The sequence below is a fragment of the Adiantum capillus-veneris genome, chromosome 4 (assembly GCF_014529385.1).
Source record: "Adiantum capillus-veneris isolate H3 chromosome 4, ASM1452938v2, whole genome shotgun sequence".
NCBI classification, from domain to species: Eukaryota; Viridiplantae; Streptophyta; class Polypodiopsida; order Polypodiales; family Pteridaceae; genus Adiantum; species Adiantum capillus-veneris.
The window spans coordinates 102,931,292-102,951,820 of NC_140934.1; the positions used below are offsets into that span (position 1 = coordinate 102,931,292).

General features: G+C 38.5%; 1 protein-coding gene across 3 annotated transcripts in view; it reads left to right on the top strand.

The window, feature by feature from the left end:
* LOC147459717 (uncharacterized) overlaps nucleotides 1–20,529 on the top strand; it is an 83,380-nt gene that overhangs the window by 61,203 nt on the left and 1,648 nt on the right. The gene's annotated exons all lie outside the window — the stretch shown is intronic.

A 20,529-nucleotide genomic window follows, 5' to 3' on the forward strand; every position in this document is an offset into this window, starting at 1 on the left:
CCTGTTGCGATAACATGTGTGTAGAGGGTCGAGGATGGCGGGTGTAGGGAAGAAGGGCGACGGTAAGGGGTGCAACGAGGGGATGGTGTGTGCAAGAGGGAATCGGTGCATCCTACAGCAGAGTTGGAAGGCAGTTGTTCTATGCATCGATGTGCAAACCAGGGCAGGCAACCGCATGGTTTGATGTACATCATGCTGTAGAGCAAGGCAATAGACCTTGAATGATTCGTGTGTGTGTGTTTGATGGGTTGAGTGGGATAAGTCAAGCAAGGAAAAAGCAGAGTAAAGAGTGTGAATGTGTGTGTGTGTGTGTTGCGAGCTAGACGTGCCACAATTGGCAAACTTTGAGATTTTAGCATGCGATGATGAGCAACCAGTAGTGATTTTCTAGGGGACCGAGGTGAAAGGTGTTGATTGAGTGTCAGTGGATCCAAGTGGGATAAAAGGAGCAAATTTGGTGGGCACTAGTGAATGAAACAATTTTCAAAAAGGTAGCTAAAAGCTGAGTCGATGAGCTGGAGGTCTTCAACATCAACGTTTTCAGCTCTAAATGTCATGGGTCCCCAATAATCGTGTAGGGCACGCATGATCTGTGTTTATTTGCTTGTGATATAAGTGGTGCAATGTGTGTGTGTTGATTAGCAAGTAGCGTGCCATCATTGGGCAGTGTTTAATTTGTGCGTGCCCTTTTATTTTAAAAAAGTTCTTTTCGAAAAATTGCCTTTAAGGGAAGTGGGGTTTCCCACACTGTGAGAGCAAGGGAGAGGGAGATTTTTCCACAATAACCAAGAGAAGGGAAAAATATCAAACGGGAACTTTCACAATAATGAGACCTTAATTTTCCTCCATACTTCCACAAAAATCACAGACTCATGTTGTCAATGATAGATCAAAGAATATAAGGTTGATGCCCAAGCATGCACAAAAATTTTATTGCTCAATTTTACACCATTTTCATGCAGCTAATTGGTGAGCACGAAAAAATTAAGTCCAAATTTTTTCATGAAGAATGCCATTTTCCACCAATGAAACACTAATTGCAAACACATTATGAAAACGATCGTCCATTTGGCCTCAATTAACTATTATGATCCACTCTTGACCCCATTGATAGTGCACACTCATCTAAATGGTGTAACATTTAAGCACAATGCCAATCCATATGACTTGCAACTGAGGATTGCTTGGACATATCTTTTGAATTTGAGAAATTTTACGCAAAAAATTGACTTCGGTTCCATCAATTGGGAATGCGCACACACAAAATGAGTTAATTTTTTTTCTTGGATTAATTCAATCAATTATCAAATTACAATATCAGTTGATTATTTCTCATTTCTTTAATCATCCAAGTCATTTAGATTTGTGATTTTTGGTTTGCATGGCTACACATGAGTGCATTCCGGCCACAATTACACACACAAATAAATACAACATTGTTATGTTCACCACATTGATCAATCATTAGCATGTCAATACACTAAAAATATTCACAATCGAGGATCAATTGAGTGATCTATCTCAATCTTCAAACCAATTTGTGATACACACATCAACTATTTGGCCAATTTATCATCATAATTGGTAAAAGTATCAATTATTCATTCACAGATTGGATTGCACGTGCCATTGATTGGCATACACACCAGATTTAGGCCGAATTTTTTTGCAATTAATCCATTAACTTCACATTGCAATGCTAAAATTGCATACTTGATCACACATAAGAAAATGCATGCATGCTCAATTTGTCAAAAATTAACACTAATGTGACCTAATCAAGTAATGCACACACTCCAAAATTTAGCACAAAAATTCAAATTGAGCTCAATTGACAATGCAATTAGGCGTATCCTTAATGCTTGCACACACGTTTGATGCATATTCACAGTCAAAAAGCATTTGGGTGTCTCAATTGACAATCAATCATTGAATTAAGTGGCCTTCAATTAGGCACACACACTCAATCTTTGCCCAATTTGTTTGTCAATTAGGCATGTCCAATGATTGGACTTGCCTAACATTCACATCAATTACATGATTGAACATTCACATATCATCAATTTTCTCAATTTCTATGCATTCACAGACTCAAGATTAGGTGCACACATACTTGAATTTTATGGTAGTTTTTTTTCTTTTTGGTGCATTATACACACATTGATCTTTACACAGACATGAATTTTTGATGATAATTAAGCATTATCTTGTTACATACAAGGTTCATTAGTCAAAATTGACCATCAATCTCATTCCAAAGAAATCAAATTAGGTGCAAAGTGTAGGTCAATTGATTTACACACTTAATTTTAGTGAGTGGTTATCACATTGAACCAAATTAATTAATCAAGAATTGAAATGATCAAATGAGTGTACTTACATTGTAATCACACTCCAAGCTATTCCTTTTCTCCACGCAAAGACACATCATTACACACACGTGCGTGCACCACCAAATCGGCTCACAAATTGACCAATGTAGGTTAAAAATAAAACACTCAAACACTCAAATTAGGTACAAATTAGCACAATTAACTTGATTAGAGTGATGATTTTACCTCTTATAAGGGGATTAAACATACATCACACATCAAAAATGTTAGTGGTTAGATTTTTGAAATTAGTCAAAAGTTAGTGAAATTAGCATGAAAATGAAGCGAAATTAGTAAGAGTTAGTGTGAGATTAGTAGAAATAGAAGTGAAATTGAGGGGTTTTGGGGTGAATTAACTCAAAATCATGCCATACACATATCCAATTACACTACATTGAGGTAACACACTCAAAATCTTACACAATTAGAAAAATTAGTGATAAAATTACTCTTACCAAAGCATCCTCTACTCCTCTACCTTAGGGAACCGCTTCCCGATAACGACACCAAATGTTAGTACCAGCAAATCTATCACTCTTGGATATGGAAAATTACCTATGTTTTATCATATCACAATCCATCATGATCAAGGTCTTGAAAATCGCAACATCACATACTAAGAAGGTCGCCCTATGGTCTAGGAACACTCTCCTATGGTCGGAATGTCAAAAATAGTCATTAACGCACCCAAAAATGGAGGTTTTAGCCTACTAACATGTAGTCATAATTCACAGTAGAATTGAATGATTATACTTGAATGAACGAGCAATAGATAAGAAACACATTGCAAGTTTTGGAATTGAAATGTGATTACCAGAGCTCAAGATATGTTGATTACAAGGCGCATGAGAGTAGCCGCTCTCAGTCGCACGTTCCAAAACTCAAGCCTTTTGATAATGATAAGTGTCCTTTCCCACTTTACAAAAATGACTCTTATACCTAGGGCTTGATTGGTCAGTGACCGGCTTTACAAAGCTCTGACTCATTTATAAAATACACAACTCGGACATAGCTCACATACAGACTCAAGGTGATCTTAATAAAATCAAAGAATCTCATAAAATTACAAAGCTTTCCAAAAAATAATGGTCATCAAAATTTTGGGTCTCAAGATGAAGAGGTCGACTAGAAGGCCACCCATCTGGTTTGACTGCCAACAAGAATCCATTGATGATGCTATGTATTCTAACAAGATTATGTGGGCCCACCATGTGCTACCATATTGAAGGTTTCAATTAAGCTTTTGCCTTGCCTTAGTCTTAAACTTTGTCAATCTTGTCTTTATCAAACTCTTTGGTTTTGATAAGAGGACAATAGCTTGTTTGAAAAATAGCAAGTGAGAGACATTGTCCGCTTGTAGGCCTTGCATTCAAGTTCCATACTTGTCTTTGTTGGACAGCAAGCATCTAGTGTCAGCATATCTAAAACACGTTTGTCCACTTGTGGAGAAAGGTGTTAACCATATTCTTGTTGCATTGCTAATCGTCTCCTTGGAGAAACAAAGTCCAAGACAATCCTCTAAGAATTTTAAGTTCCAACATCATGTACAAAACTTGAATGCAATAGACCTCTTTTGAGTTTTTATCATCTTTGGTCCAATCCACAAAGCAATGTGCTATTGATTGCACCATAAGTGTCTTATCCACCTTAGTGAACTTCATAAAGTTGGCATTTAGTAACACAAAATTATCTTCAATCACTTGACTCTCAAAGTTTCATAAACGCATGTTGATCCATCAGACCATAATGATTGTTGACATCGTTCAAACTCCTTCAATTAAAAACTAGAACCTTCAAGTGGGATAAAAAAAATGAAGAGAACATCAATAATTGTACAATGTGGTATGAATTGAGAAGGTTCACCAAGAAACTTATGCCTTACATCCTCTATATGATCAAGCTTACCTTTATAGCCACTTGATTAGATCCAATAAGAACCCTACCTCCCGTTGTGTAAATTGCTAATTGCAGTTGTGATAAATTTCTATTTCTTTGGTAAATCCATGCAACATAAAACTAATACAACACAAGTTTTTACTTATTTATTCATAAGAAGAAATGCGTAATTAAGAACAAATGAGTAATTGGAGGGCCCCTTGAAATAGGGCTTTCAAGCTTTAATAAGCCTTTAAAAACTTGAACTCAAAAGGTTTTGGTTGAAATTGTGAGATGCATTTCTTTGAGAGAGAAAGAGACGTTGTGCCTTGAAGGAGTCAATCAGACGTGCAATTGAGTCAAAATGTCCTCATTGCTAGTCCAGGGTGACCTGATCAAGTATCATCCTCACCTAGTTTGTTGCAACTCAACTCCTTGCTTCCTTGCCTTGTAGGGGTTGCTACCATACAAGTGATAGTGCTATGTTATAGCACCATGTGCTTGAGGTTGGCTCTATTGAGCTATCCTATGCAAGAAATTCAAACTAAACTAGTCTAGTACCATTAAGAGAACCTAAGAGCTTCCAAACTCTCAAAAAGGGACTATAATAGCATGTTGATGGTCAACCCAACGAACTTCATATATAGGCCAACTATGCTCCTTATCGATATGATCCTTTAGCAAGCATACAACTCTTGGGAGAGGGCTAGCCCTAGGACTCATTCTCATAGGCTCATAGCCTAGGCTCTAAGCCTTGGGACCTACGTCTTGTCACTTTCAGTAAGAATACCCTCTTTATTCTTAAAACAAGACTCTACTTGCATAATGCATTTTCCTATACCTTAATTTATATAATTTACTTTTGCATAAAAATTTTCCAAACAGCAATGTGTGATGCATCCACAAAAATTGTGTACGCATCTTCTTCCATGGCAGTATGTTCGCATGCTTTTGGACCAATTCATTTAAGTGGAATCTTCCATGCCATAATATGAGTCCTCTACATCTTGATACTTCTCCAATGTTTGTGTGTATTGGTGCTTTATGATAGTAGTCGTCTTTTTTGATCAAGTTTTAGTCGTTTTTTGGATCATTACATTTCCCAAAAATAGTCACTTGGTTATTTCATTTGGTTGGATTGAGGGAAACTCCGTTTTCTTTACATTTCTCAAAGCATAAAGTGACGTGCTTTACAACATTATCTAAGTTTTTGAAATCTTAAAATTGTCAAGTAATACTCATGAATTTTGTTAAATAAGGTTCAAACACCTGCTAAACCCAGTTTGAAATGTTGGTGGGCCATTTTTTATTTCAAAGTAGGTTGTCATAGAAAGGTTGTGGCAATGGATCATGTTACTAGCTGCATTCTTAGATTCTTGTAATCTACACATACCCTAATTTTTTTATTTTGATTTTTGTCGCAACTACAATTGCAGATGACCATGTCACCTCATGCACACAGAATATAAATCTTCTTCTCGTACCTTGGAAATTTGTTCCTTCACTTGTTGAGAAAACTTGTGTTCTTTTCCATAATATGCTCCTCATGACTCTTTTGCCCTTCAAATATTACTTTTGGTGTTTCTTCTTAGCTTTTAGAATTCCCTTGAAGATAATGGATGGGAATTTTTGTTACCCTTGGGAATCCAATTTTGCATCTCTCTCAATGGGCTTGGTCTCCTCGTTTTGTTTCTTTGAGAGATTGTACTAATCCATAGCATTAACTACATTGACATAAAAATAGGAATCATTGATTGATTATCTTTAAAGAAAGACTCTTTATTATTGTATGGTACTTTGAGGCTCATGCTAATTGGCTGGACTAACATGTGTCTATATGCCATTGGTATTTCTGACTTGATGTAAGGTCCAACTTAACTTAACTTAACTACACTACATAAGACTAAGACAAAATGGCTAGGATGATGCTTGATCATCTAAGCCAAATCATTGGCCAACCAGAGGCCCGCTCTCAAGAAGTGGATGAAGCCAGAGCGACCTTGCTTGAGAGTGTCAAAAGGGAAATTCCTCAACTAGAAGACAATCACCTTGAGAGGGCCTTTTCTGAAGAGGAGTGCTCGCATGGATTACAAGATCTTGGCAAGGAGAAGTCATCTGGCTCGCATGGTATGAATATTGAATTCTTCAGGGAGTTTTGGGATGACCTCAAGGTCCAGTCACAAAAATGGATAGCCAAGATTTAGTCAAGGGGTTGCTGGATCCTAGCGTGAGAAGAGGACTTATCAAACCTATCCCAAAAATGGTTTTCTACTCACATCTTAAGCACCGATGACCCATAACTATGATTTTTGTAGCAAACAAAATTATTGCCAAGGTAGTCGCTCTTAGAATTGCCCCCCTCTTGGACAAAATCATATTCCCTCCTCAGTACGGGTTTATCAAAGGAAGGTCAATACATGACAATATCTTGGTAGCAATGGTTGACATTGAGTACGCAACCTTCACGAAGCAGGAGTGTATTCTGCTTCAACTAGAGGTGGACAAGGCATATGATAGGATTATGTGGTCCTGCATTGAAGAAGTCATGAAATCACTGGGATTTGGGCCTTGCCTTTGTTGACTTATACAAACTCTAGGTGCAAGCATCCAATCTGAGCTACTGTTCAATGATAGAATTGTGGGCTCCTTCAAAGCCAATCTGAGCTACTGTTAAATAAAAGAATTGTGCGCTCCTTCAAAGCCAGATGATCTATTAAGCAAAGATGACCCCTAGCACCTCTGCTCTTTGTTATTGGGTCGCATCCTCATATAACGATGCTCAAAGGTGCTCCTATGCAGGGGGAAATTCAAGGTTTAACTTTGCCCAACAACGACCAAATCCTGGCCAAGATGTTTGCAGAATACTCCCTCCTCTTTTGAAATCCTGCCCTCAAGTTCTTAGGAAGGCGCTTGAGATTGTGCAAGCATTTGCTATGGCTTTGGGGTCAAAGTGTAGTATTGAGAAGTCTAGACTGATCTCCCTAATGGAAAACGAATTGTTTGACCCATCAGTTTAGACAGGGGAGATTGTGTCTAGAGGAAGGATTTATTTGACATTTGGGCATCCCCTGAGGGTGAATGTTACACACAAACAAAGGTTCTAGTGGGTCCTGGAAAAGATCCAGAGAAAAATGAGAAGGTTGGAGTATGTGTTGCTTCCTTCTCAAGTTTCATCAAAGTCATCAATTTATTTATGCTTCCTTACAGTGCCTTCACTAGCCCGCTCCTCAGAAAAGCCAAATGTAATTGGAAGGAATTTTTGAAACCTGTTAAGAGATTCTTATGGAGGAACAACACTAAAGCTTTGCTACCATGGCAATGGGCAAAGTGGGACGTCATCACTCGACTGGTGTTTCAAGATGGCCTCACAATTCTCAACCCAGCTGTACAAGCCGAGGCCCTATGTGCAAATTTTTTGGTCTCATTAGCCAAACAAGACCAGTCTTGGGCTATCATGACTAAGGATATGATAGACAAGTCAAAACATTGGTCTAAAGGTGGTCAATGGAAAGGGATCGAGGTGCACACCAAACTAGTAGCCCCAAGTTGGTCTAGCTTGAGACTGGGTGGCATCATGAAAGAGCTGGTACAAAAGTGCAATAGATCAACTTGGGTATTGGAATGGGATGAATTAACTAGATACTTCCAAAACTCCATCTCACACTTGACCCCTTGGCTATGTAAGCTGTTGGTGTAACCTTGAACTCTTATTGGAGAGATATTGCAAGAAGGGTGGACAATAAAGGGCTCCAATAGTTAATTCACTTATGGGATAGAAACAACAAGTGTTGGAAACTCTCTGATCGATTGAATGCCCAAATTCAACTTGATGGCACTGAGAAGATACTTGTCAGCAGATTTGACAGTCCTGGGTAATATTTTGATGCTGGTCTGGGATTCTTCTTTTGAGTGGAAATCTTGGAAATGGCCCAAGAATTGCATTTATTAAAAACCTCAAACCAAGGGCATTTACCAAGAGTTAGTGCACAAAGCTGATTGGGTCGCCCCCTTGAACAAAAGTGGAAGTCACAATGGTCAAAAGCTCGATGGCTTGAAGTCATGAAGAACATTTGGAATTTAAAGTGGCCCGAATTCATGAAGGTTTTCACTAGAAGGTGCTATGGGGGACTCTTCCGACAGGTATCAAGATTCAGGCACTGTGGAAAAATCTTACTCTCAGCATGCTTTTTGTGGTCACAACCCGCATGATCCAAGAGACCTTGCAACAAGAAACTTGGCATGCTTCTGTGATGCATGCATGCACGAAAGGTGGACTTGCTACATCAATAAAGCTCACATGTAGGCTTGGGATTGTCATATTTTGTTGCCATCACTTGATGAGGTTCTGGAAGATTTTGAGACAACATATGAAGTTCTGACAGAGGAAGTCGTTGGCTATGATGACTTCACATACAAAGGTCATCATGATGTGTTGAGTAGTGCTCTATGTGTTGGTGACACCTTTTTTTCTAAATATAAATGCTTCAACCAATGCCAAGGATGTGGATTGCTACCTCATCAAGTGTGTTGCAGCAAAGGAGAAGGTGCAGAAGGGGTACATCAATGAATGGAGCAATGTAATTGACAGAGGCTCATATGTTGTGCAAGGACTATATTACAAGAAATTGGATGCATAGACCTTCAAGCTAGACCACAAGCAACCCATTGTCCACCTACTTTCACATCTAGTGTGATGTATCAAAATACGTATGGAGCACATCCCAAGGAGAATGCAGGTGTACACAATCACCCAATAAAGTGGGTTTTGTGTCACTTGTGCACATTATGTATACATGGATTTGGATTTTATAACAACCAATAACTAAGTATGCTAACTAGCATACAGACTATGCTAACAAGAATACATAGAATAACTAGCATCTATGGTAACTAGAATGACTGGGTATAATATAACTAGGTTAACTAGGTATGCTAGCCACCATAGCCACTATGCTAACTAGCATACATAGCATGTATGCTAACTAGCATACACAATAGCATTTATGTTAACCAACATAAGTAGGTATGCTAAATAGCATAAGTGGCTATGCTAGCTAAACACACTATGCTAGCCACCATACTCCCTAGCATATAGACTCTCCTAACTTGCATATAGGCTGTGCTAACTAGCATACATAGCATAATTAGCATGTATGCTCACTAGCATACATAGAAGCATCTTTGCTAACTAGCATAACCCTAGTATGCTAACTAGCATAGAAAGTACCATTCATGCTGGTTACACTATCTATATTATCAGCAAAGTGGGTAGGTCAACTAGCTTATTACTTAGGGTTACTAGCTAACTGAGTTTGAAAAGCATCCCTCAATATGCTACCATTGCATTCATATAATGTTAACAAGACCAAAAGGTATGTCAACATAACACAAGGTATGACCCCAAAAAACACAATGGTACAAAATTTGTAAACATTACTATCTAGAATGGAAGTTAGAATAGGTATGAACATTGAAAGGGCGATCTTATCAAGATATGACAACTTTTCACCATAGTACATAATTTTACAGATATGCAAAGAGTTTGGACCACTCTTCAAAATAGTTGTGTTGTTTAGGGCGCTTGTACATATAGTATCCAATGTGCTTGTGGTCCTGGCTTTGCCGAGTCTTTGTTTCTTGCATTGGTCTTTCTACTTCAAATTGTTGCTACTGTTGGGGTATAAAGCCCAATGTGGTCGCCCAGGCAAGTGGGCGGGCCGCCAGGTATGTACACATATTCTTATGTAAAAACCTAATAAGAACTCACTATGCTCTACACATTATAGTAGAGCGAGTTCACCATATCGTCGTGCTATTCTTCTCGCACTCTCTCTCGCGTCGCACTTCCGCTCGTACTCCTTCAACTTGTATCAGAGCTCAGATCGAGGCTCGGGGCAGCACTGCAGGAGGCTAGAGTCACCAGCTCAGATTGGAGTGAAATTCGACAGGCAAAGACACGGCCCCAAATATCGTAGGCAAGCCCGAAGGGCTTGATGTTGTCAGAATTTTATTATGAGGTCATCTCGGCCACCGTTCGGCTTCAACAAAGGTCTGCGCAGGCCATTTTTGACTACGTGGTCTCAGCGGGTGCAGATCCGACTCTGCAAATTTGGGGTTTTCGGCCTACGACTGCAGGTGCTAAGGATATCGATACTCCCAGAGTGTCGATTTGTGGCTGTCTACACATCAAAGGACGGCTCACAGTTCTTGGAGGCGTGTCACATACGACACGGGCGCATCTACACACAGACTGTAGGCGACATCCACTAGTTCATCAGGTAGCTTGTGTTTGCTGCTTGATATTCCAGATTTCATCCTGACATTGCAGGTACTTCCACATGGGATGTATTGTCAGAGATGATGTATGTCTGTTGAGGGTTTGCTGGCTGTGAGTCACGCAGCAAAAAACCGCCACAGCGGTTACAACATACAGTGGGAAATTTGTGGATGTATGACTTTGTGGGAAGTCTATGTACTGTCAGATTTACTGCAGCCTTTGTTGAGGGTCGAGTGAGGTTTTATTGAGCTAGGGGATTCTCGAATGTTGAGATCCTTTCGGTGATTCAGGTCTTGGAGCGATCCCTCGAGCACCCTTAGATAGGCAGCTAGGATGTATTGACTGTGAGTTCGACAGTTGAGATTGCATCTTTGCTTTACTGCCGTTGAGACATTGTCGCAGTCTATGCTTATAGGACAGTGACACGACAGTCAGAGACAGTACAGGTGCAGGACAGGTTTACCCACAGCTTACAGTGTTAGAGAGACAGTGGTTTTTTAAGCTGTTTTTTGGTCTGTTTTTAGTACACCAGAGCCATTTTACAAAGGGGTCTCTGCCAAAATTTCTGCAGAATCTGAAGCTTTCTTGGTTCATTTGACAGGTTGATATTGGTTCAGAGGTCAGTTTACAGGGGAAACTCTGCCGAATTTTTCCCAGGAAAGTAAACTACTGTGAAGCGTAGCTATGGCTGGGGATCACAGGACACTGCTCTTTACAATATCAAGAAGCTGGATGGAACCAATTTCCCATTGTGGAAGAAGCAGATTTGGCACGTGTTGGTACAAAAGAAGCAGATAAAACCTATAAAGCTCAAGGGGATAAAACCATAAGATATGGACGAAGATGAATGGAGCGAAATGGATGAATTGGCACTTTCTACCATTATGCTGACTTTGGCAGAAAGCGTTTACTTCAATGTAGTAGACGAGATTTCGGCTTATCAAGCATGGTTAAAGTTGAGTGATCTTTATGAGAAGCAGAGTGCAGCTTCACAGGTATACTGGCTTAAGAAGCTTGTTGACTTGAAGATGAAAGAAGGGACACCCATGTCCAATCATCTGAATGAATTCAACACAATCTATAGTCAGTTGTCAGCTCAAGGTGTCAAGTTTGATGAACCTGTTAGAGCTATGTTCCTGTTGATCACATTGCCGGAAAGTTGGGACACTTTTTGCACAGCTTTGAGTAATTCTCCACCTCCAGATGGTTTGAACATAGCAGGTGTAGAAGGAAGTCTGCTTACTGAAGACACCAATAGAAAGACAATGGACAAAGGCAAAGGAACAGCCTTAGTTGTCACGGGAAGGACCAAAGAAAAGTACAAAGGTGGAAAGAGGAATCAGTCTCGTAGCAAGTCCCGCAGTGCTAAAGGCAAGAGTGACATAGAATGCTACCATTGTGGCAAGAAGGGTCACATGAAAAGAGACTGCAGAGAATGGAAAGTAGAAAAAGGCAAAGAGAAAGCTGAAGACCATGGTGAGAAGAACAAGTCCTCAGTGAAGATTCAAGAAATAAATGTGACAAACACTGTTGCAGAGGATGACAGTCTAGTGTCAGGAGACATCTACTTCTTGAAGAATACAATGGACTCAGCTCTTCTTACAGCATCTGATGGAAATGCACTGAGTGACTGGATTATAAACTCAGGGGCATCACTTCATGTGTCTCCAAACAAGGAGTGGTTTACTTCTTATGTGACCACTAAAGATCATGTTCGGCTAGGCAATGGGCAGACATGTGAGATCTTAGGTGTTGGAGATGTTCAATTGAAGTTTCAGAATGGCTCTTCTTTCACGCTGAAGAATGTGAGACATGTTCCCGCAATTACAAAGATCTTGATCAGCACAGGTTTACTTGATGATGCTGGCTACGTCACCACTTTTGGACAGAACATGTGGAAGATATCCAAGGGTTCTATGACAGTAGCACATGGAGTAAAGTCTAGAGGACTTTACATGATTTATGTATCAAATGCCTCTAAAAATGTAATCAATGTAACCGAGCAGCCGAACGTTTCTTTGTGGCATAGTCGGTCGGGACATATGTCCAAGAATGGAATGGAAATCTTGTCTCGTTTTGGTTATTTGCCTGGCTTTTCATTTAATGATTTTGAATTCTGTGAACATTTTCTGTATGGTAAGCAAACACAGCAGCCACATAAGCATAGAAGCAGTAGAAGAGATACACAGTTGGCACTTGTTCATAGTGATTTGTGTGGACCTATGCCTAACCTATCTCTAGGGGGAGCTTCTTACTTTATGACATTTATAGATGATTACTCGAGGAAAGTATGGGTTTACTTTCTCAAGCACAAGGATGAAGCGTTTAGTGTTTTCAAAACGTTTGTCACACTTGTGGAGAATCAGAGTGGCAAGAAGCTTAAATGCTTACGCACTGACAATGGTGGAGAGTATGTTTCAAAGGCCTTTCAGGGCTTTTGTGAGTCAAAAGGTATAAAACGTGAACTTACTGCTCCTTACAATCCTCCTCAAAATGGTGTTGCTGAGAGGATGAATAGGACCATACAAGAGAAGGTCAAAAGTATGTTGTCTAATGCACAGCTGCCAAATGGGTTTTGGGCTGAAGCTGTATCAACAGCTTTTCATCTTGTAAATAGATCTCCTAGCAAGGTTTTGCAGAAGGATTCAGTGCCAGAGATGGTATGGTCAGGCAAAATGCCCTCATACAAGCATCTCAGAGTCTTTGGCTGTGAGGCATATACTCACGTTCCAAAGGAATTTAGGAACAAACTTGAGCCAAAGAGTAGAAAGTGCATCTTTCTAGGCTATGGTAATTCTGGTGAGATGGGATACAGACTTTGGGATCCCGAATCCAAAAAGGTTGTCCGCAGCAATGATGTTCACTTTAATGAATCCAAATATCATTCTAAACCATAGAGGGTTCAGGAGATTAGAAGAGTTGTCTTCCAAGAAGATGGACCTGCACGTGCAAAAAAAAAGTCAGGGCTCAAGAGGAGCAAGGACAGGATCGAGTGGAACCACAGGTTGTGGCTGAGCCTGAGCCACCTATTGTGCGTAGATCTGGACGTGTCACGCGACCTCCTCATAGGTTTGTTCCATCTATGAACTATGTCATGTTGACTGATTGCAATGAGTCTTCATGTTACAAGGAAGCAGTGCAAATGAAGGACTCTGGGAATTGGCAATTGGCCATGCAGTCAGAGATGACAGCTCTACATAAAAACAAGACATGGAAGCTAGTTAAATTACCACAGGGCAAAAAGGCTCTACCTTGTAAATGGGTTTACATGTATAAGATCACCGCTCATGATAGTCAGCCAAAGTACAATGCAAGGCTTGTTGCCAAGGGCTTTAAGCAAGAACAAGGCATTCACTTTGATGAAGTCTTCTCTCCGGTGGTCAAGATGACTACATTGAGATGCTTTCTTGCATTGGTTGCCATATTAGATTTGGTGTTGCACCAAATGGATGTCAAGACAACATTCTTGCATGGTGATTTAGATGTGGAAATTTACATGCAGCAGCCAGAAGGGTTTGTTGAGAAAGGCAAGGAAGATTGGGTATGCTAGTTGTTAAAGAGTCTTTATGGCTTAAAACAATCACCGAGGGCATGGTACCATAAATTCCACAAGTTTATGCTTTCTCAAAGCTACAAATGTAGTGAGTTTGATCACTTTCTATATACAAAGAAGGCTAAGGATGGTAGTTGGTCGATCCTTATTTTGTATGTGGATGACTTGTTGATTGCTGGCAAGCACTTGGAAGAAATTTCAGCTTTGAAGTCAAAGATGGCAAAATCGTTTGACATGAAAGACATGGGTGAGGCAAGTCATATACTTGGTATGCGCATTGAGAGAGACAGATCAAAGAAGTTGATTTGGTTATCTCAAACAGACTATATTGACAAGGTTTTGCAACGTTTCAATATGGAGAAGGGAAAGGCACCGAGTGTTCCATTGCCACCATATGTGAAACTTAGCAAACAAGATTGTCCCGTGTCTGAGGAAGAACAGGCTGAAATGGATAAGATTCCATATGCGTCTGCAGTGGGTAGTTTGATGTATGTAATGATTGCTACTCGCCCAGACATTGCATTTGCAGTGGGAGTAGTAAGTCGATACATGTCAAACCCAGGCAAGAAACATTGGGAGGCAGTGAAAGGAATATTGAGATACCTGAAAGCTAGAAAGAGCATGCGTTTTTGCTATGGGAGTTAGGAGCTAATTGTAAAGGGTTTTACAGACTCAGATTATGCAGGTGACTTAGACAACCGAAGGTCTACGTCAGGGTATGTCTTTACATTGGCTGGTGGAGAAGTATCATGGCGTTCTAGATTACAAGATTGTGTTACAGAGGCTAAATATGTTGCAGCATCAGAGGCATGCAAAGAATCAATTTGGCTTAATCGACTAGTAACAGATTTGGGAATCAAAGAAGAGATGCCTGTGTTATATTGTGATAGTCAAAGTGCTATACAATTGGATCGCAATCCAGTTTATCACTCAAAGACAAAGCATGTGGATGTGAAGTATCATTTCATCAGGGAAATGCTCGAGGATAAGCAACTTCAGCTTGTCAAAGTTCACACCACAGAAAATCCTACTGATCTACTTACAAAAGGACTTCCCTCAGAGAGCTTTGCGCATTTTCGCAAGCAGTTAGGTGTAGGGTAGTACATCACTTCTCTACATCTCTTGTATATTAGCTTGTATAGTAGCTTCTCTCACACTTAAAGTACCACATTGGACTTTAAGTGGGAGGTTGTTGGGGTATAAAGCCCAATGTGGTCACCCAGGTAAGTGGGCGGGCCGCCAGGTATGTACACATATTCTTTTGTAAAAACCTAATAAGAACTCACTATGCTCTACACATTATAGTAGAGCGAGTTCACCATACCGTCGTGCTCTTCTTCTCGCACTCTCTCTCGCATCGCACTTCCGCTCGTACTCCTTCAGCTACTTCTCTAATTTTTCCCTCTCGAGACTTTCCCTCTGATGCCTTTTAGCTTCTTGTCAGCCTCCCTTTGTCTCCAATGGTTCTATGCCGTCCACTCGGCCTCAATGCTTTCTCGCATATTTGCTTGTACCTTACTGAGGACTGCATCAAAAAACATGTCTGAGCCTGTCCCTCCAACACTAAAGTTGAGATGGGATCCTTTGACAGGTCTCTAGGCCTATCAAAGTTAGAGTCTCTAAGTAAGAAGGGTCCATGGAATAGACCTTTACCATTGACAATGGCTTGGGTCTATAGCCCTAGAAGAAGACCTAGTCCTGTCTCACAACCAAAATGGGACAACATCTTAAAAGTCCAAAACTCTTTTGGCCCTATAACTTCCGCAAATTGGGCTAATGTATCCTCAACCAATGCTTTGTTCCCCCTAACAGATGTGAGGGCACATCCGCTTGTGGACTCCTCTTCCAAGTGAAGAAGTTTTATGAACATTTTTAGTGTGCGGGGATGGATAGTTACCTAACAAATGAGGTCCACCCAACCATGATTGACAACCTTAGTCAATCCCCACTTACCACCTTGCACTCACACATGATTTTTTTATTTTCTAATTACTATCACATTGTTTTAACATTTAAAATAATGGTTTCTTTTAACTTTCCATCACAGTGATTCCTTCAATCAAGTATTAAAGGCAACATTGAAAAGCATTCTTTTAGCAAACAGACATCTTTAAACTTAAGACATGGTATTGTCTATCAAAACATTGACCATAATAACCATGACCAATACTCTTCTTGTCTCAAGACCACCTAAGGGTGAAAAAAACGGCACCCGTTCCTTATTCATAATCTAGGGTGGAAACCCATCACCCAAAGTTCGGGGCGCCTATACGCCAAACCAATTGCCCGTACAACTGGGCGGCTCCCCTAGGATTAAAAAAATATTCTAACTTATGTAGAAACATCAAGACATGACACAAAGTAGAAACTCATCGTTCATGGGGATAATTGACTTATCCGTGGCTGAAAAGCCATCCTTATTCATCAATTTATACCAACGAGTCAAAAGTGTCTTGAGACAAGCTGTCTTAAGGATGATCAATCATATGTTTCTTAATTCAACCAGCCTTAACCCAAATAATTCTTTCTAATTTACAAACAAATGCATGTTGGTTTCTTGGAAGATGCCTTCTGTTTTCATCCAGTTTTCACTTTTCCTAATTCCTTATACCCTCTTTCACGTATGCAATATTAATACTTAAAGAAGAACTTGAATTATTCATCTTAAATTATAATGAAGACCCGCTTGGGACTGATCGAGCATTTGCTGCAGTGATGGGGCCTGAATGCGTTCATCTGTAGGTCTACTACTAGGCCCGGCCTTGTGATCGTGCAACGCTCGAGCCCTCTTGGGAATATTGCCCTCCTCTCAGATTGAGGGTTTGCTTGGGTCCTCTTTGGTGCTATGACTTCTATCCTTATAAAAAAGAAGTCTATTTATTAGATAAATCATCAAAACTTGACTTTACCTTTGTATTGAATCTAATTTCTCTTTTTATCCCAACTAAGGTTAAATTGATAGTAATAAATGATAATTTATTGACCTAGTAAATTCTTATTTGCTTTTATATGTAAGATAATTTTATCTTAGCTTCCTTAAAAAAATTTTAAGCTTCCCTAATTTTCTTATAAATTTTGCATCTTTTTTCTATTTTTTATTCTTCATTAAACCTACAATTTGCTTATTTTTGGCCTAATATTTATTAGATTCATTATCTCCTAAAGATTGAATTTATTCAGCTTCTTATCAATGGTTTATACTTCCAATAATTTTCCTCAAAACTTTTAACCGTAATTTCTATTTATCCTAATTAAATTAGCTTAAAATATGGTTTTTGATCTTTTATGATTACTTAAACTAGTTAACTAATTGTGATATAAATTTCATGACTATATGATGATGTTTTCTAACTTTGATAATTACTTTGTAGTTATCCAAGCTAGTTGACTAATTTTTTCTTTTAATTTACAGCTAAAATCAATCAATTTTAGCTTAATTAAATAGCTAAACTACCTTTTTGGTCATAGCTAATTATCTTGGCTTACAAATAATTTTTACTTACTCAGATAAATACCTTATTATTATTGATGCTAATTAGTTAATTTTCCCTTTTAATTTATAGCTAAAATCAATCAATTTTAGCTTAATTAAATAGCTAGACTAATTTTTATTAATGAGATAATTATCACGATATACTAATGATATTTACCAACTTTGATAATTACTTTATAGTTATTCTAAGCTAATTTGCTAATTTTTCTCTTTGACTTATAGTTAAAATCAATCAATTTTAACTTAATTAAATAGCTACACTACTATTTTTTGTTAATAAGCTAATTATCTTGGGTTACTAATGATGTTAAATAACTTTGATAATTACCTTTTAATTATCTAACCTAAATAGCTAATTTCTTCCTTTAATTTATAATTAAAATTAGTTAATTTTAACTTAGATAATTAGCTAGACTAATTTTTGTTAATGAGCTAATTATCCTAGCTCATTAATGATGTTTACTAACTTTGATAACTATATTGTAATTATCTAAGCTAAGTATCTAATTTCCTTGTTTAATTTACAACTAAAACTAGTCAGTTTTACCTTAAATAAATAGCTAAGCTAGTTTTTTGTTAAAGAGGTAATTATCACGCCTTTCTAATGATGTGTGCTAGCTTTGATAATTGCTTTTTAATTATTTAAGCTAATTAACTAATTTCTTTCTTTAATTTATAGCTAATGTTAGCAGCTCAATAATGCATAATAGAGTGTTTAATAGTAGAGACTGATAAAATCTTCTTTAATTAATAAATCGATAAAAAAATTAGATATAAATTATTAATTAACTGAGATTATTATATTTACCTCGTTTAATCACTTATATTTTGCTCTCTTAGTGATTTCTGTGAAGTATCTCTCTTGCATGAGAGATTTCTGGCCAGGACTCCGTGTCTGTCTAAAAATGAGAAGCCTAGGGTCCTATTTATAGCTTTTTTTGACACTCACAAGCTCTCACAAGTTGAATCGGCAATTGCTTGTAGCTCATGCAAGCCCCATGCTCAAGATGGCACCCCTTGTTGCTAATTCAATCCTTTGCAGGTTAGTGATGGCACTTCCCAGCACCTGCTTGCTTTAAAAATCAAATCTGCTAAATTTTTGTGCTATTTTTTTCTATTTTGATAAATATCTGGGAAAATATCTAAGGGTTATAATGAAATTGCTAAGCTTTAATGATTACTAAAAACCATTTAATTATTTTTGCAATTTAAAGTGGCAGTGAATCTTTCAGAGAGGATAGAGGTATCCGTTTTTACCCGAATTCAGTCTTGAGAGTTCCTGGCTATAGGTTTACCGTGCTTAAGATTTTAAAAATACCAATTTTAAATGCTTTTGAGTTAGTGTTTTACCTGTTTGTATTCCCAATGTTTTCTCCTAAAGCTTTGAGTTCATTTCCCTGCAGTTATAAAGATGGAAACCTAACAATCACCTCAACTTAAGAATTTGAGATTTCCTCATCTCAACCGAAATTAGGAAAAACTTTGAGAAGAGAGGTTTCATCTTCCCAAATAGCATCATTGGTGGGATAATCTTTCCACTTTACCAAGTGTTCCTCATTACTCCATTTCTAAGAGTTTTCTCTCTAATTTCAAGGATACAATCTAGTTGGAGATTCCACAATTCCTTACTTTAGTATTACTAATTACTTGCTATTCAATTTTTCCTAAGAGATTCTCAATGTTGAGCCCATCTTAAAACATTTACAAACCAGTTGTATTCTCTCAAAAACCAAGTCAAATCCATTCTATAAAAGATCCATATATCGTCCTTGTGCACATGAATGCATTCGGTCTAACTGACCATTCAGAGCAATCAGCGTTCGACAAGTATTATGTATTCCAGCTTTGCCAATTTGAACACGTTCGGCGTGTTCTTGCCATTTTGAGCAATTTGCATTCGGAACAAGCTTCGATTATTGCACCATAGGTACACCCTCTATGCTCTAACTTGGTTGACCAACAATATGTAAAGGGTTTTAAGAGGTATCATACCAAGGGTTCTTTTGGCTTCCTATTTAGCCTCGTACATTAATACTTCCATATCTATGTCATTTTTCAAGGAAGGCTATCTTGTGCACAAGGAATGTGAGTTGTTTTTTAGATAACCATCTTATTTCTAAGATTCAAATTCTACTTTCATGACTAGAACCTCTTTCTCATTTGCTAGATCTACCCTTAATTTCTTGATCGAATGCTAATTTAACTTTAGATTCCTTCAGTAATTTGGGAAAGAAAATAATGTATACTATTAAAATTTATAAGTAACTCAAAGTTTTACATTATCGGTTTATAGTGGTTTACAAATCCGTCTTTTGTTGCTAAGTTCTAGGATTGCTATATGTAGCCAAGTGAGTGGCTCTTTCATCTTCCTCGTTCATTAAGGTTGATTCTCCCATGATTACATAAGCTCTGGCTCCTCTTGCCTTTCCTCCACCTTGTCCTCCATTTCTATCTCCTCTTAGATTGTCTTCTTGATTTTGAGGAATTTGCTCTAGTAGTAGTTCAAGGGTTTTGCCCTTCCTCCACCTTGTCCTCCATTTCTATCTCCTCTTAGATTGTCTCCTTGATTTTGAGGAATTTGCTCTAGTAGTAGTTCAAGGGTTTTGCTCTTTTGAACAGTTATTTCTCTAGTGTCCCATTTGATTGCATCCATAGCACCTAACATTTGGGAAGGTCTGCTCCAAGTTCACTACTCTAGCTACTCCACGTTGTTGATTTCCTTGGTTGAAAGTTCCCTTGGATCTTCCACTAAAGTCACTAAATCCATTATAGTTCCTTGTACAGCTGGTTTCTTTAGCTGCAAGAGGCTTGGGGCATCCTGAATTGATATAGGCCTCATGGCTTTGAGACGCGTTCTCAAGGGTTTTTGAGGCCTTGACAGAAGCGAGAAACCTTTTGTGTAGTACTCCTCTAGAGAGAGTCCTAACTGGCGTAGACCAAAGAATTCATTCATCTTGAT